This window comes from Carya illinoinensis, chromosome 15 (assembly GCF_018687715.1).
Source record: "Carya illinoinensis cultivar Pawnee chromosome 15, C.illinoinensisPawnee_v1, whole genome shotgun sequence".
Lineage (NCBI taxonomy): Eukaryota > Viridiplantae > Streptophyta > Magnoliopsida > Fagales > Juglandaceae > Carya > Carya illinoinensis.
Window position 1 is genome coordinate 6,472,629 of NC_056766.1, and position 6,647 is coordinate 6,479,275.

Below are 6,647 nucleotides of genomic sequence, written 5' to 3' on the forward strand. Positions count from 1 at the left end.
TTTTTATAACATTTTTTTGTGACTAAAATATTTATCTATTAATTGAGATTAAAACTCTAAGTTAGAAATTTAAGAAGTTCATTTTATACAAATGTTTGCTGTTTTTCTCCATTAAGGAAAACGTGTTGGTGTGTGATGGCCCATGGGTCTATGGGAAGGGAACAAAAGAGAAGGGTGGGTGTGAGTAAATAAATGTCAGGTCGTAGTTGGATTTAAAAAAATGGAAATGATATTTACAGTTGTGGTTATACAAGTGATGTGTAGTCGTTTTGAAAAAAATGAATTAATATGAAACCTACATAAAAAAAAACTAACTTTTTAATCGTGGACTCCACTCTTTTTCAAAACAATTGCGCGACGTTTACAATTTCACGATTGTATATAACATTGCCGTTTAAAAAAAAGTGGACAAAGGTTGGAATGGCCACAGAAGATAAAACGCAGCGTTCATCTAAAAGTTTTTTTTTTATTGTTTTTTCTGAATTGTAAATAGTAATATACCATCTAAAATATCAAAAGATTTAAAAAGATTGAAGGTGGGATATGGGGTTATTACAGCAGAATCAGACTAATCTTTATCGATTCTTATCCAATTCTACCACTCATATATAATGTATGAGGCAAGCGTCAAAACATTTTTTTAAGAATAGTAATGAAATAATTTAAGTTAAAATATTTGATTGAATTTTGAAAAATAAGAGAGACAAAATTAAATAAAAATATTATAAAATTAAAATTTTGTTTGAATATAATTTTTCATATTATTTTTATTTTAAAATTTGAAAAATTTAAATTATTTTTAATATTTTGTTCAGAAATTTGAGAAATTTGCAATGATTAGATGAAAAGATTAAAAATTTGAAATTGAAAAAGTGTTTTATATTTGAGTAATGTTTGAAAAATACTTGTGTTCCCAAATGCAACCTAAGGCTCTGTTTGGAAGTTAGACTGAAATTCAGTTCAGTCTAATTTTAAGTTGAATCTAACATTCAAATACTAAACTCTCAAATTACTAAATTCATATCAACTCAAAACCTCTTTACACATAAGACCAATAATCTTTTTCAATTTTTCATAAATACATATAAACTCATATTAATATCTTAACACATCTAAACTCATCTTAAGTGGGCCGTACAAAACTCATTTCACCATATCAACTTACTACTATTTATGAAGAATTCAATTCATCTTAACATCCAAATGGGGCTAAGCTATTATGAACAAAAGTATCAAGCATAAATCTCATCTAATATAGTCTATTATAAAAACTAGAATCTACAACTTGTATAGAACATATAGAAGTGGGTTCTCTCTACTGTAGATCTCATCTTTCAAGGGCATTATTTTTTAAAGTACGACCTCACATTTCATCCAAGTAGATGTAAGCACAAACCAAATTACATGTTAATAAATGTTCCTTGGGATCCACTTTGGGTTAAGAGGGTTATATTTGTAACGGTAAATACTCTAACTATAAAGAAATTATATAAAAGTAATATTATAAATTGATATGATTTGATGTGATTCGTCAGATTATAAAATTACTTTTGTTGTAAAATAGATCTGACGGATTATATAAAATCATATCAATTTATGATATTATTTTGGTGTAATTTTTTCTTTGTGTATATTGCTACTATTCATTCTCAATTGACAAATATTCTAACTATAAAGAAATTACATAAAAGTAATATTATAAATTGATATGACGTGATATGATTCGTCAGATTATAAAATTACTTTTGTTGTAAAGTAGATTTGACGGATTATATAAAATCATATCAATTTATGATATTATTTTTGTGTAATTTTTTCTTTATGTATATTACCATATTCATTCTCAATTGATATATTATTTCTCACTACTATTTATTTTCTATTTTAGGACTCTAAGGCAATTGACTGAATTCAATTCCCTATCTAACTCCAACCTAAGTCCAGTGAACAGTATAACATGTCATATCATATCGTTGCAATGGTTTTGGTGTGCCCAAGTAGTCCCTTCACAAGTATCTTTTCTAGTCACCTATCTGAAAAGGGTGATCCAATTTTGAAAAGAAACAAACACATCATGTGAGGGTTCTGAAAATTGCTTGCTTTTGTACAACAGAGAATTATGGATCTTATACAAGACATTTAATATTGTGCGCATCTTTTTATATATTGAATCATGATTCGACCGGACAATTAGAGAGAATCTCAATTGGATGATAATGATATTTATAGTTTTACATTGTGTAAGTCTAATATACAGTGTGTAAGTCTCACATCTTGCATACAGTATATAAGTCTCGCATGCTTTTGTTGTAAAAAATTAGTAAATATAAAATTCACATGAAATATTATTTTTTTAATAATAAATCTCATCATTTTTTAAAAGAAATATGTATGACTTACACATTTTAAAACTATATTTAATATTATTCATTCGATATTAGTAACTAATGTACTAAAAGAGAATGGATTCTATTACAAAAGTGATGTATGGTGGGGAATGCCCCACTTTTTTTAGTGCTATTTAAACTACTGATTTAAGTACTTTGAAGTAACTATTAGCTTTCAATAAAACCTAAAAACAAATCATTAATCAGATTGGAAGTCACTTAATCAGAATCTTTTCATAAGAAAATCTCCCAATACATCAGCAAGATTTGGAAGGCAAGAAAGGCCATCACAACAGGATGAAACACATGACATCTTTATGTACAAATATGGGAAGACATGGGAAGCCATTCCAAAGTCAAACATATGCAGAAACACGTTATGAAACTCCATTATTCCCCATAAGAGTCGGTTCAAAACCATGTTATGAAATGAGGAGAGGGGACATATTTTCTAGACATCTATGGATTTTTAATCAAGAATTGCATTAAACTATAAATTAAGAATATAGGAGGAAGGAGTGAGAAACTTCAGCAAAAACCTACCTAGGTTAAACGCAACGCAAAGTTATAAAATAAAAGAGATAATGTATCCAAAAACTTGATTCTAGGCCCATTTCAAGGTGACTATTAAAATAGGGGAAATGATTTATATTGGACGGTGAGCAAGCCTTACATATGTTATTTGAAAAAAGTAAGTAAACATGAAATTTATATAAAAAAATTATTTTTTTAATGGCGAGCTCTATTTTTTTTAAAAGAGAGTGTCCAAAATTTACATATTTTAAAATTATATCTAACATTATTCTTAAAATAGTGGTTTCCATATAGATATAATCTAACTAGTGAATTATCCGAATGTAGTTTGAGGAACTATGGCTAATAGAGTCGGACACTTAGCTACATCCGCAAGCAAAAGGAATGTGGTTTTGGTCAAGACTTTCTTGCCTTTGTAAAGGGGGCACGGGGCGTTTGCAGAGTCCGTGCCTTTTAGGATTGAGTTTTACTATATACAAGCACAGTTGCGTACTAATCTGTGTACCAATACTGATTCATTTATATTTAAAATTTAAATTAACACTGTTTTTAATAAAATCTACTTTTTGACCAATCACATCATATTAATATACAGATTAATGCACAATTATACTTATAACTATATTTTTCCTTTAGGACCTTACCCCCAAAGACCTCTTGGAGGATTACTGGATTAGACAAGACTAACTACTGCACAAATTTTCAGCTACTTCAGTTATCTTGATTGTCAATAGAACTTGAATTCCTTATTTACCGTTCCGTTCTGTGAAGGAGTGGTCCTAACTCTGAACTCGCTGACTATTGTGAGAGCATTCGTGTCCTGGGACCAGGCTTGAGAGAAGGTGGAGCTACCTAACTTAGGGAGCTAGCAAGGACTAGAAGGTCGGACTTATTGCCACACACAAAGGAAGTACCTAAGGATGGACCTTATATCATCCCTAATGAGGAATGTAGGGCAGGGTAAGCAGAATGCCTCATGCAGCCAGGAGTAGACGGTTTACAGAGAATGAATGAAATAGAATGATGAAATGGACCTAAGGCTGAGTAAGAGCATTCACATTAGTCTATGTCTATACATATGCAAAATCATCTCTTTTATATATCCACTTTATCATTTAAACAAAAATTTTACATTGGCTTATGCATATTTGAGATAAAATAATAATAAAATATTATATTTTATTATTTTGGAGGAGAGAGAAATAATAGAGAGTATGTGGAAGAGTGTGGGAGGAGAGAGAAAGAATAAGTAAAATATATTTTAGAGAGTAAATAGTAGATATGTAAAAGTGTAAAGTTTTTATTTATAGTTAGTCAAATATTTAAATATAGATAATCTAATATAGCTGAATTTATATTCATATTATGCAAAAATGATTTTACATATATATATATATATATATGCATAGATTAATGTGAATACTCTAAGGCAGATGTAGAGTTGAGCGATCAGCCATACTTGCATGTAGTGTTTGGAGGCTCAAGTATTTTTATTGCAGCACGTGAACCTCAAATGCCTGCAACAATTCCCAGCTCCAATTTGCGAGAAAGGGGGAGCACTGTGGGCTCCAGAAATCTTTTGAGTTGGAGCAGGTGAGTAGCTGTCCCGACTCCCAATAGCTTGCCTGAAACTCGTGCTGGGTCTACAAAGTACAATCTCTCTCTTGGACTTATCCTATGAGGTTGGAAGTTTTACAATTCAGATAAAATTGCAGTGGATGCCAACTTACGTAGGAAGAGTTTGGTGGTGTTTAGAGCATGGATTCAATAAAGTTAAAATTTAACTAAATTACATAAAATGGGACTTAGTGACCTTAACAAATAATCAGTAAATTTAACTTTCAATACGTTCACTGGCTAAATTTATGGAGCCATTGCTGCTGGCCAAAATAATATTTTAGTATAAAATATTTCAATTTGGCCTTTTACATAAGAATAATGATACACTTACCACTCTTTCACTACTACTTTATCACTTTTTTTAATTTTTTAATTTTTTTTAAAAAAAATTCTTTTACTTAATAATTAAGCAAATGACTATCACTAAAATTATATATTTTTAAAATTTTTTCTTAATGACTAAGGATGTTAAAAAAAATATTTAAAAGAAAATGATAAAAAAATAAATACACTACAAGTAATAAAATAGTGATAAAAAAATGATAAATGTATCATTACCCTTTACATAAACAGAAGGGGCCAATCCTCTGTTATGGAATAGGAAAAATATAGTTGCAAGCATAATTGTGCACTAATCTGTGCACCAATATGATGTAATTGGTTAAAAAGTAGATTTTATTGAAAACAATATTAATTTAAATTTTAAGTATGAATAAATCAGTATTGGTATATAAATTAGTGCGCGACTGTGTTTATATGTAACAAAACTCTATGAAATATGTGATCAACTTAAGAGCTCTATCATGCATCTGGTTCCATGGTTAAGTTTGGTCCCATGGGCCATGATCATTAGTTTGGTCCAAGTTTGGCCTTTTACCGTGGTTTATACTCAGTATTTTAAATGTCTAATTAGTTTGGTCCCATGTTTAATTATATCATAAATTTTAATACAATCATAATATTTAATATAATTATATATCAACTTAAAAAAATATGACCATTGTAACAAAAATACTGTTAAAAAATTTTATCTGTTAAAATAACATGAACATTATATTATTAATGTGTCATTTTTTTAATAACGATTGAATATTCAAATTACAATTAGAATTAAAATAATTAAAAATTAAAAATTTATATTTTAATAAAATAATAAAAGATTTGTTGAGTCTATTATTTAGTATTATAAAAAATGACTAATTAAAATTTATTAAAGTGAATTTTTTAATTAAATTTTAACTAAAATTTATTGAGGTTATTACTAATATCTCAAAGATAGTTGGAAAAAAGTTCATAGTTTTAAAACATCAAAAACATCCGTTCGAGTTGTTGTTCATATTAAAGGGTACGAAATAGACAGGAATATACATATAAAATCAGTCATATAATATTTATTATTAATTTAATATTATCTAAGATATTTATATGGATATCAATAAGAAAATTTTACAAACTATACTTTCATCCTACTTTGATAAGACAGAATTTTGCATCAATCTTTAAATTTATTTTTAAAAGAATAAAAGATGATCTAGAATGATTAAAAGTGCTAATTTTACATAGTGAGATGATAAAAATGGGATGATAGTATAATTTGTAACATTACTTAATTAAAAAATAATGTAGTATTTATTGTATCTGTTAGTATTTTATGTCACTTAGACTGTGATACTCCATTCTGATAATGGATAAGAACGAGTGGTGTATGAGATCCCATATTACTTAAAAAAGAAAAATTCTTTTTTTACAATGTTTTAATGGGGTTTAACTCCAATGGGTTGACTTAAGTGGTAAATGTTAGAAGTGGCAATATATTACACCCGTTAATCCAACACGAGCATGACACGATAATAGCGGGTTAAAATTTAACCTTAATAGATTTTGATCAAAAAGGGTTGACCCGTTAAGACACGATTGCTTAACGGGTTGATAATGAGTCAACCGGTTATAACACGTGTTGCCCAGATGACTAACACAAGAGGGGGGTGAATTGAGTTGTATTAAAAAAATAACAATTATAAATCAAATATATAATATAAAATATAAACAAAATATGAAATAACAATAAATATAAAGAGTAAGGGTAAGAGAGAAGCAAACTCAATA